The 11989-nt window shown below is 40.9% G+C and overlaps 1 long non-coding RNA gene across 1 annotated transcript in view; it reads left to right on the top strand.

Moving 5' to 3' along the window:
* The first annotated feature begins 7178 nt into the window (after positions 1–7178).
* LOC132870720 (uncharacterized) overlaps positions 7179–11989 on the top strand; it is a 46333-nt gene continuing 41522 nt past the window's right edge. The window contains exon 1 of the long non-coding RNA XR_009651197.1: positions 7179–7416. This is a non-coding gene — a long non-coding RNA (uncharacterized LOC132870720). The remainder of the gene's footprint in view (positions 7417–11989) is intronic.

Genomic DNA, 11989 nt, shown 5'->3' with positions numbered 1-11989 from the left:
GAGATCTCCTATGAGCAGGCTCCAGAGAATGTCTTTTTGAACAATTTACCCCAGATGTCCAGCTCGGCAAATGCAATCCTCGGAGGGGTGATAACCCTGGAGGAAGTGTTTACAGCCCTCCAAAGTATGGAGAGTGGAAAGGCTCCGGGGATTGATGGTCTACCGGTTGTATTTTACAAAGCTTTCTGGCCTGAAGTAGGCACAGATTTGCTGGAGGTGCTTAGTGACAGTTTAACCAATGGGTGGCTGCCACAAAGTTGCCGAAGAGCTGTGGTGACGCTGTTGCCAAAAAAAGGGGATCTAAATGACATAAGGTCATGGAGGCCTGTCTCTGTCCTATGTGTGGAATATAAAGTGCTCTCAAAGGTTCTGGCCAATAGGCTTAGAAAAGTGGTAGGAGAGGTCATCCATCCTGACCAGACTTACTGTGTGCCTGGAAGGTTGATTTATGACAGCATTTGGTTCATTAGGGATATTGTGGATGTTGGAAGGCGTCTAAATTTAGATTTTGGACTTATCTCAATAGACAATCAGAAAGCGTTTGATTGAATTGAGCATACCTATTTATGGAATGTCTTGGCCGCATTTGGTTTTAATTCTGATTTTATTAAATATATAAAAGTCTTATATCGTGACATTGAAAGCATACTAAAGGTTAATGGTGACTTGTGTGCTCCTTTTAAAGTGTTTAGAGGTATTAGACAAGGCTGTCCCTTGTCTGGGATGTTATATTCCTTGGCGATAGAGCCACTTTTGATTAAACTGAGAAATGAGGTTGAAGGTGTAATGCTTCCAAATTGCACTTTTAAGTTTAAATTATCAGCTTATGCTGATGATGTGGCTATTCTTGTTAAGAGCCAGAGGGATGTGAATGCCATGTTGGGATTACTTAATGATTTTAAATTGCTATCCTCTACTAAAGTAAATTGGGGAAAGAGTGTGGCTTTGTTGATGGGGGACTGGAAGAATGGTCCACCCAGTTTACCTGAGGACCTACATTGGTGCAGAGAAGGTTTTAAATACCTGGGGGTGTTTATCGGGAATAATGATTTTATGCAGAAAAACTTTGAAGGTGTTTTAGAGAAAGTGAAAGGCCGTCTTGGTAGATGGGACTTTTTAATTAATAAATTGTCTTATAGAGGCAGAACGCTTATAATAAACAACCTGGTTGCTTCATCCCTCTGGCACCGGCTGGCCTGTATAGACTGTTAAATACTTAAATACGAGCCCATATATTTTCTTGGTTGCAACCTTGCCTCTGGTAAGGTATTGTATAAACTATGTGTTCTGGCTATGAACAAAAAACACCTAGATAAAAGAATTGACACTCCGTGGCGTGCTGTTTTACAAATCACTGAGGAGGTTAAACCACAATGGAGGGTCTTTCACAAGTCACCAGTACCTAAGAAATGCGGGGACTTACAATGAGGATTGTAAGGATTGGATTTTACATGGGGCAGTGGCGGTTAATGCTTTTATTTCAGTTTTAAATCCTAGTGTAAGTGAACAGTGTCCCTTTTGCACAATGAAGGAAACCATTTTTCATGCTTTCATGCAATGTGTGAGACTGAAACCTCTTTTTACCCTTTTAGAAAGGTTATTTGGTAGTTTTAATGAAAACTTTTTAATGGAAACTTTTATTTTAGGGTTTAAATATTGCCAGAAGCGCAGGTTTAAATGTCAATTATTAAACTTTTTAATTGGACAATCCAAAATGGCTATTTATGTGAGTAGGCGAAATAAAATAGAGTTTGACTCAGGTTACAATATTTTAATGGTTTTTATGATGTTGGTGAAATCAAGAATTTTAATTGATTTTCGTTTTTACAGTGAAATGAATGATCTTGGGGCTTTTGAGAGGATATGGTGCTATAAAGATGCTGTGTGTTATCTGGAGGATGATGCGCTTAATTTTAACAGCCTGTTAGAGGACTTGCAGCCTGATTAACTGTGTTAATTTTATCAGACTTGTGCATTTATTTATTCATTTATTTATTTATTTATTTAAGGCTGCATTTTTACTCTTTTTTATTTTTTAATAACTTTTAAATACTGGTAAAGACTTTGTTTTAAGGACATGGTATGCATGTATAAGCAATTTGTATTAAATGAAGTTTGAAAGTCAAGTCTCTCTCTCTGTTCTCTCTCTCTCTCTCACACACACACACACAGACATAACCTGTTATAAAGGTTTCATTCTATTGCCATTCAGTTATTAAGTTTTCATTTTCTTTTTTTTTTATTAATTTCCTTTTATTATCTTTTTATAATAAACTCCATTATTATTGAAATTGTGTGTGGTGTCAGTCTGCTGTCCTAATACTTTTGAAGTTGCCCAATCAAAATAATTCAAGGAAGGTGTAGACAATTTGTAATATGGTAAGTGATCAAAAATAATTTGATAATATACCATAATCTAGCTGTTTGGTAATTTATCCAGGATTAATGGTATGATTCATTAAATGATTCATTGAACGATTCACTAAATGATTCACAGATTAATTAAATGATTCCTTGATTCGATTCATTGAATGATTCACTTCAACGATCCAAATGAGACTGATTTTATGTAATTATTAAAGATTGATCACTTATCCAAGTCTTAAATACACAAATCATTAATTACACCTACACAAGGAAGAAGCCACTGCTCTCCAAAAAGAACATTGCTGCTCATCTGCAGTTTGCTAAAGATCACGTGGACAAGCCCGAAGGCTACTGGAAAAATGTTTTGTGGACAGATGAGACTAAAATAGAACTTTTTGGTTTAAATGAGAAGCATTATGTTTGGAGAAAGGAAAACACTGCATTCCAGCATAAGAACCTTATCCTATCTGTGAAACACAGTGGTGGTAGTATCATGGTTTGTGCCTGTTTTGCTGCATCTGGGCCAGGACAGCTTGCCATCATTGATGGAACAATGAATTCTCAATTATACCAACAAATTCTAAAGGAAAATGTCAGGACATCTGTCCATGAACTGAATCTTAAGAGAAGGTGGGTCATGCAGCAAGACATCAACCCTAAGCACACAAGTCGTTCTACCAAAGAATGGTTAAAGAAGAATAAAGTTAATGTTTTAGAATGGCCAAGTCAAAGTCCTGACCTCAATCCAATCGAAATGTTCTGGAAGGACCTGAAGGGAGCAGTTCATGTGAGGAAACCCACCAACATCCCAGAGTTGAAGCTGTTCTGTATGGAGGAATGGCTAAAATTCCTCCAAGCTGGTGTGCAGGACTGATCAACAGTTACTGGAAACATTTAGTTGCAGTTATTGCTGCACAAGAGGGTCACACCAGATACTGAAAGCAAAGGTTCACATACTTTTGCCACTCACAGATATGTAATATTGGATCATTTTCCTCAATAAATAAATGACCAAGTATAATATTTGTGTCTCATTTGTTTAATTGGGTTCTCTTTATCTACTTTTAGGAGTTATGTGAAAATCTGATGATGTTTTAGGTCATATTTATGCAGAAATATAGAAAATTCTAAAGGGTTCACAAACTTTCAAGCACCACTCTAGCTGACAATATTATATGTAAGGCCAACGCCAAACTCAAGTTTCTATATAGGCAGGCCAGGAACCTCGATAAGGCAGTCAAACTTTTAACGTTTGCTCTTATCCAATGTCATTTTGACTATGCCAGCTCCACTTGGTACTCTGGCCTTACCAAGAATAATAAGAATCATCTTCAGGTTACACAAAATAAAATTATTTGCTTCATACTTAGTGCTTCCCCCATGAGTCCTATCGGGTATACTGAGTTCAAACAGGTCAACATGTTGCCAGTCTATCTCTGAGTCAAACAGTTAAAACTAAATCATATCCACAACATGTTGTATGGTAATGCTCTGAGATATCTCACATCTTCTATAAGTGTTCGGAATGCCCGCTATAATACCCGTTCAGTTCCCATGTCCCTTTATTTTCCCTCTGTAAAATCATTTGGCCATTCTTCATTTAGGCATATCACGATCACTGCCTGGAACCAACTACCATATCAGCTGTAGTCCATAAATGTTTTATATAGTTTTAAATCCAATGTCACTAAATTCTTATTTCATCAATTCTATCAGCATTCACAAAACTCTTTTATTATGTCCTAGTGAACCTTCTAGTTCATGCCATTTTTTTTTTTTTTTTATTTTGTATACCTCCTGGACACTTTTTTCCTCTCCCCTCTTTTGGCTATAATCCCCTTTTTTGGCACTTGAATTACTTGGACCACAATGGAAATAAGTGTTTCCACTTTAATGTGCTGTCCATTTATTTTAATGTGCACTATTTTGTACAGTATTTTACAAAATAAACTCATCAACTTCGCTTAATTCTGCAACATGACGCAAATCAGAACATTAATACTGACGGCTCACCAAATGTAAAAATTTGAATACTCTTTTCTCTCAGGCTTAAACATTTTAGGCCATGCCGACACCCTTTAAATTTGCCGACGCGTTATATTTTTTGTTCCAACACTCGCTGAAAAATCACATCAGATTCCTACCTTGTGATTTTTGGGGCATATTTTGAAGGAAAATCAGTATTTTGGGCAGATTTGCTGCCATGATGCACTTAGGCAGACCGGAAATACCTCTGGGAAATCTCAAATCACAATAAATGCCCTCAATCACTTTGCTGCTGCACCGGTACCATGAACTTTCAGTGTGCGGGTGAGATCATGGTTTATGGTGTTTGTGTGGTGGGTATACATCTCCACATTTCAGTCCTGCTAAAAAGAGGTGCGAATGGCACTCAGTGCCCTGAATGAGAATAGGATAGAAGAGCCAGAAAGAGAAGAGGAAAGAAGTGAAATCAAATCGGAAGTTTGAAGTATTGAGTAGGCTGAAGTATAAAGGTGCTTGTAACAGTTCCCTGATGAGAGTGGAGTACAGAAGCACGGTAGGTGGGAATTGATGTTCACACATGCTCTTTATTTTCTTTTATTTCCCACTTTTAAGTGTCACACACTCACACTCTTCCAGTGTGAATGAATGAATGAATTAGGACAAATACCAGTGGTAAGCTATAAGCTATAATCCAGCCACTGGGGGTGCATAAGCGCACTCTTGGCGCCAGTCCCAAGCCCGGATAAATGGAGAGGGTTGCGTCAGGAAGAGCATCCGTTGTAAAACTGTGCCAAATCTAACATGTGGATTGAAAAAAGAAATACCATACCGGATTGGTCAGGGCCCAAGTTAACAACGACAGCCTCCAGTACTGTTGGTCAACAGGGTGCCATTGGAAAGTATGCTACTGTTGCATCAAAACGGAGAAGGAAAAAGAGAGGGGGGAGGTGTTTTAGGAGAAAGCATGAAAGATGGAAGGGAAGGAGCTTAGAATTGAGGGTAGGAATACTGAATGTGGGAACATTGGAGGTGGATGCAAGCTGTTTTATTATGGAGTCGATGGAAAGAGAAATGGTGTTGGTATTGTTTTGAGGGCAGAGTTGGCCAACAGTGTGATTGATGTGAAGAGGGTGTCAGAGTGATAGGCATGAAGTTGGAGATTCAAGGAGTGTTAATTAATGTTGTGTGTGCATATGCCTCACAGGTTGGATGTGAGAATGAAGAGAAAGAGTCTTTCTGGGAAAAGATGGATGAAGTGTCAAGTCAAGTTTGTTTGTATAGTGCTTTTAACAATAGACATTGCCCCAAAGCAGCTTTACAGAATCTGAATGACCCAAGACATGAGCCAATTTTATCCCTAATCTAGCCCCAATGAGCAAACCCATGCTGACGGTGGCAAGGAAAAACTCCCCCAGATGACACGAGGAAGAAACCTCGAGAGGAACCAGACTCAAAATGGAACCTATCCTCACCTGGACAACAACAGACAACATGACTGTAACATTAGCAGTTTTAACATGAAGTCAGTTTCATTGATGTTATAAACTCTTCATTAATGGAAACTTGAGTGCAAAACTTTTCATGACAACTGCAGTCTTAAAGTTAGCAAGTCAACTGTAGTCCTCAGCCATAAAAGCATTACTGTAAGTGTCCAGAGCGTCTTCCGAGTGTGACTTTCAACTGTCCATATGGGGCCGTCCTCCACAGGAGCGATGTGATGAGATTCCAACCAGACACAGGGCATCAGGATGGATCAGGCAGGTCCAAGGAGCAGAAGAGGTCAGCATCTCGATCCCAGGATTGACATGTAACACAGAGGGACAGATTTGGGGGGGTGGGAGAGAAGAGAGAGAAAACACAGGTTGTTAGGTATGCCCAATGTCACCTGAATAAGTAGGTACAGTATACATTTTGCACTGAGTACAAGCAGGGACTCTGGCAAAACTAACTATGACAGCATAACTAAAAGGGGAGAGCCAGAAGGTAACACAGGCATGAAGGAGCCCCAGGACATAAAGCAGCCAGCCACTACACTGTCAACAAACTTGAGTAAAGTAATTCTGATTCTGAGTTAGCAAGCGAGTGGGGGACTGACAGCATCCATACATCCCAGTTTACCAAAAAAAACTATGTCTGAGGACCCTCCAGATCTACACCTTTACCTCATAAACACCATTCACAAAAGGCTTGACTAAACAGATATTTTCAGCCTAGACTTAAATGCTGAGACTGTGTCTGATTCCTGAACATTACTTGGAAGGATGTTCCATAACTGTGGGGCTTTGTAAGAAAAGGCTCTGCCCCCTGATGTAGCCTTCACTATATGAGGTACATACCAGCAGATAGCCTGCACCTTTTGATCTAAGTAGGCGTGGCGGGTCATAAAGAACCAGAAGTTCGCTCAGGTACTGTGGTGCGAGACCATTCAGTGCTTTAAAGGTCAACAGTAGTATTTTATAATCAATACGAAATTTGATTGGGAGCCAATGCAGTGTGGATAACAGGGGTGGACTTACCATTAGGCAAACCAAGGCGGTTGCCTAGGGCCCCCAAAATTTGGGGGCCCCTAACAGTCAGCCCCGTCACGGTAAACACCAAACAATATATATGTAATCTTAATTTGTCTCTGATATTAAGTAGTCAACGATATAAATGGAAAAACACACCAAAATAGCATCAGAATATCGAATTCATGTGTATATAGTATTTGTCCCAGCACACACCCTGGTTGTTTTACATTGGACTAGTCCATGATCTGACGACGTAGACAGGTGCGTGACAGAAATTCAAACCAAAGCAGAGGGAACTGTAAACAAGATGAAGCGCAGTTATGAGAGTGGTTGCGCTAAACGAAAAGAAAGGGCACAAAGCAAAAAGAATGCAGCTGCACTTCTGAAACTAACTACATTTTTCAAATCACCTGAGTCTGCTACAGCCTCAACCTCCACTGTTGACTCTGTTGAGGAATGTGTTCGTGTGGAGGAGGTAGAAGAGGTGGAAGCTGGGACAGAGGAGACTGTGGTGGATATTGATGACATTGACGAAGAAGATGACGATGATTTGGTGGTGAGTAGGCCACAACAGTCATTTACCAGCAGCAATCAAAGTGGAGACAATGTCATATTAAGCGATGATCCGGCACTGTGGCCAGCAACGCTGTCAGACTCAGAGAGGCGTTCAATTGTCCACACTTACCCACTCACCTACACTCCATTATGGAATGGTGATGGAATACATGAACAATGGAATTTTGAAGATTAAGGACATTTCAATAATGTACTGGCTGCATCCTTTACAAACTCACAATCCCTCTGTATCTGTCTCTCAACCACTGTATTGCCTGTCACTAAATGGCTCTCTCTCTCACTCATTCCCTCCCTCACTCACTCTCTCTCTCTCACACACACAAACTCTCTCTCTGTCTCTCGTGCATTTATCTTGGCATCAGTCTTATCCCATTGAAATGTAGAGGTTTCGATAGAGTAATATCCATTTGTGTTGTAGTTCTGATAACAGTAAGATCATTTTGTATCTCTGGTAATGTGTATCTGGTAATATGTATCCATTTGTGTTCTACTTCTGATAAGAATAAGATCATTTTATATCTGGTAATATGTATCTGTGGAGTAAAAATAATAATTGGATTTCAGATATCCTTGTTTTATTAAAATATGGAGATTGACTCTTAAAATTGGCTATCTCTGTCTACTGTCTCTTCTTCTGTTGTTTGCCTTGTCGCGCTCTCTTTCTGGTTTGATCTGAGCAATAAACACTGTCAGAATTTTGGCAAATTCTGGAGTAATCTCAAACCTGTTTCACTGTGGAGCTTATTTGGGGCACATTGTTAGTGGCAGTTTGCTATCTTTTTTTTCTGAATTTACAGCAAGGAGATATGGCATGTGCCAAGTAGGGATGACCATTATTCTGTAGGTGTGTTTCAAGACTGACTTTTGAGGGCCCCATGTCTGTATTTCATCTAGGGTCCCAAAATGGCTAGAACCGCCCCTGGTGGATAAGTAGAAGAAAGTATACTGAGGGAGGAGTGTGTGCTGATAGGAGCAGATTTCAATGGACATGTTGGTGAGGGAAATGGAGGAGATGAGGACGTGATGGGCAGATATGGTGTAAGAGAGAGAAATGTGGAAGGGCAAATGGTGGTTGATTTTTCAAAGAGGATGAATTTGACAATAGTCAATACATACTTTGAGAAGAAAGAGCAGCACAGGCTGACGTTTAAGAGTGGAGGAAGATCTACACAGGTGGACTACATACTCTGCAGAAGGGATAACCTGAAGGAGATTGGAGACTGTAAAGTGATGATAGGGGAGAGTGATTGAGTGATCATGTGCAGGATGAGCTTGAAAGTGAAAAAGAGGAAGCGTGAAATAGTGGAGCCAAAGATTAAGTGGTGGAAACTAAAAGAGGTTGAACATCAGAAGGAGTTTAGGGAAGAAATGAGACAAGCATTGAGTGGTAATGGAAGTCTGCCAGAAGATTCACAGCAAAATCCCCAGTGTTGAATTAACCAATTGGACACATATAAACACAGTAAGTAGGGTGTTAAATCAACACTCTGGGTGTTAAGTCGACACTGGGGATTTTGCTGTGTTGGGATACTACTGCTATACTAGTAAGAGAGGCAGCAAGGAAGGTGCTAGGGTGGTCATCGGGAAGGAGGAAGGAAGACAAGGAGACATGGTGGTGGAACAAAGAAGTGCAGGAAATTATAAAAGAAAAGAGGCTAGCAAAGGAGAATTGGGATGATCAGAGAGTTAAGAAAAGCAGGCAGTTACACAGAGAGACGAGACAGAAGGCAAAAAGAGTGGTAGCGAAGGCGAACACAGATGCATACCAGGAGTTGTCTGAAAGACTGGAGACCAAAGAAGGAGAGAAAGACCTGTACAGACTAGCTAGGCAGAGAAACAGGGAAGCGAGGGATGTACAGCAGGTAAGAGTGATGAAAGATGTAAACAGAAATGTGCTGACAAACAAAGAGAGTGTATTAAGAAGGTGGAAAGAGTACTTTGAGGATTTATAAAATGAGGAGAATCCAAGAGAGAAAAGGTCAGATTCATTGGAGACAGCAAATCAGGAAGCAGAGTTGGTTAGTAAGGATGAGGCGAGGGCAGCCATGAAAAGAATGAAGACTGGGAAAGCAGTCAGACCAGATGGTCTCCCGATTGAGGCTTGGAGATGTTTGGGTGAGACAGCTGTGGAGTTCCTAACAAGATTGTTTAATAAGATCCGAGAGAATGAGAAAATGCCAAATGAATGGAGAAAGAGTGTGCTAGTCCCAATATACAAGAATAAAGGAGATGTACAGAGCTGCAGTAAATACAGAGGGATAAAATTGATGAGCCACACCATGAAGTTATGGGAAAGAGTATTGGAGGTGAGATTGAGAAGAGAGGTAGCAATCTGTGAACAGCAGTATGGGTTTATGCCAAGGAAGAGCACGTCAGATGCAATTTTTGCTTTCAGAATGTTAATGGAGAAGTACAGGGAAGGCCAGAGACAGCTACATTGTGTGTTTGTAGACCTGGAGAAGGCATACGATAGCGTGCCAAGAGATGAGTTATGGTATTGTATGAGAAAGTGTGGAGTGAATGAGAAGTGTATTAGAGTGGTGCAAGACATGTATGAGAACAGTGAAACAGCAGTGAGGTGTGCAGTTGGAATGACTGAATGGTTCAAGGTGAAGGTGGGACTTCACCAAGGATCTGCTTTGAGTCCTTTCTTGTTTGCCATAGTGATGGATAGCTTGACGGATGAAGTGAGGCAAGAGTCACCATGGAACATGATGTTTGCAGATGACATTGTCATATGTGGTGAAAGTAGAAAGAAGGTTGAGTTGGGTTTGGAGAGATGGAGGTATGCATTGGAATGAAGAGGAATGAAGGTGAGCAGTAGCAAAACAGAATACATGTGTATCAATGAGAATGGGGATGAGAGTGGTGAAGATGCAAGGAGTAGACGTAAAGAAAGTTGGTGAATTCAAGTACCTGGGGTCAACTGTGCAGGAAAATGGGGGCTGCGATAGTGAGGTGAGAAAGAGAGTGCAGCTAGGGTGGAGCAGTTGGAGAAGGATTTCAGGAGTCATTTGTGATAGGAAAGTCCCAGCAAAAGTGAAAGGTGAGCTGTATAAGACAGTAGTGAGACTAGCTGTGATGTATGGATTGGAGACTGTACCCTTAACGAAGAGACAGGAGGCAAAGTTGGAGGTGGTGGAGTTGAGGATGTTAAGGTTTGCGATGGGAGTGACAAGGTTGGACAGGATAAGGAATGAGCACATCAGAGGGACAGCACATGTGGAGAGCTTGGGAATTAAGCTAAGAGAGATGAGACTGAGATGGTATGGGCACATCCTGAGAAGAGATGCAGAGCATGTTGGAAGGAGAATGTTGAGGATGGAGCTGCCAGGCACACAAAAACGAGGAAGGCCAAAGAGGAGATGCATGGATGTGGTGAGAGAGGACATGAAAGTGGCAGGTGTGGTTGAGAGGGATGCGGAAGACAGGGAGCAACGGAGATGAAAGATCCGCTGTGGCGACCCCTAATCGGGAACAGCTAAAAGAAGAAGAAGAAGAAGGTATGAAGTGGTAAATCCAAACAACTGGCTCAAATGATACCTCAGACTAATCGTATGGTGTACATAGTGTCACAGTTTTTTCATTTCCACCTCACTTTAGTTCCTACCTGCAATTAGTTCCTATGTACTGCTTCATTAAGATAAAATGGGGGAAAAACTCATAGTGGTTTAATTTTAACTGTCATATGATTTCTCATAAAACCTGTATAGAGACATTACAAAGAAAACTAGGTATTACAGTTAGTGCGTGTTGCTCATAGCTAATACAAATATGCGTGTTATTTAATGTACATCACAAAACCACATTTTCCTCACTTTTTCCACTTTAAAAAAATGTTTCAATTGAAAATATATTTTAAAGACAAGTAAATCACATCTTGGAGTAAATTGTGTGGTTGAGGCGACATTTTGTTCAGGACAGACGTGTTGGAGCTGAATGGACGGTACACACCCACCAGCGACAACAGTAGTATTCGCTCCACACCTACAAGAGACGAACTACAAGCGACATGAGTGACTTGTCATGTGCTAATGTGACCATAGGGCTAGTGCTATTAATGTGAAACATTGTTATTATTATTCAATAATAACAACGCTTAATAAGTTGGTATTATTCAACATGTACAACTAACACAATGGAAAATAGTAACAATGTATTAAACAGGGGGTGGCACGGTGGTGTAGTGGTTAGCACTGTCACCTCACAGCAAGAAGGCCCTGGGTTTGAGCCCAGCGGCCGGCGAGGGCCTTTCTGTGTGGAGTTTGCATGTTCTCCCCGTGCCTGCGTGGGTTTCCTCCGGGTGCTCCGGTTTCCCCCACAGTCCAAAGACATGCAGGTTAGGCTAATTGGTGGCTCTAAATTGACCATAGGTGTGAATGAGAGTGTGAATGGTTGTCTGTGTCTATGTGTCAGCCCTGCGATGATCTGGTCAATTGTCCAGGGTGTACCCCACCTCTCGCCCATAGTCAGCTGGGATAGGCACCAGCTTGCCTGCGACCCTGTAGGACAGGATAAGCGGCTACAGATAATGGATCCTCCAAGTATGT

The sequence above is a fragment of the Neoarius graeffei genome, chromosome 1 (genome assembly GCF_027579695.1).
Source record: "Neoarius graeffei isolate fNeoGra1 chromosome 1, fNeoGra1.pri, whole genome shotgun sequence".
In the NCBI taxonomy this organism is placed as follows: Eukaryota; Metazoa; Chordata; class Actinopteri; order Siluriformes; family Ariidae; genus Neoarius; species Neoarius graeffei.
The sequence above is the reverse complement of the archived record's forward strand: the minus strand, read 5'-3'. Positions and strand labels throughout refer to the sequence as shown.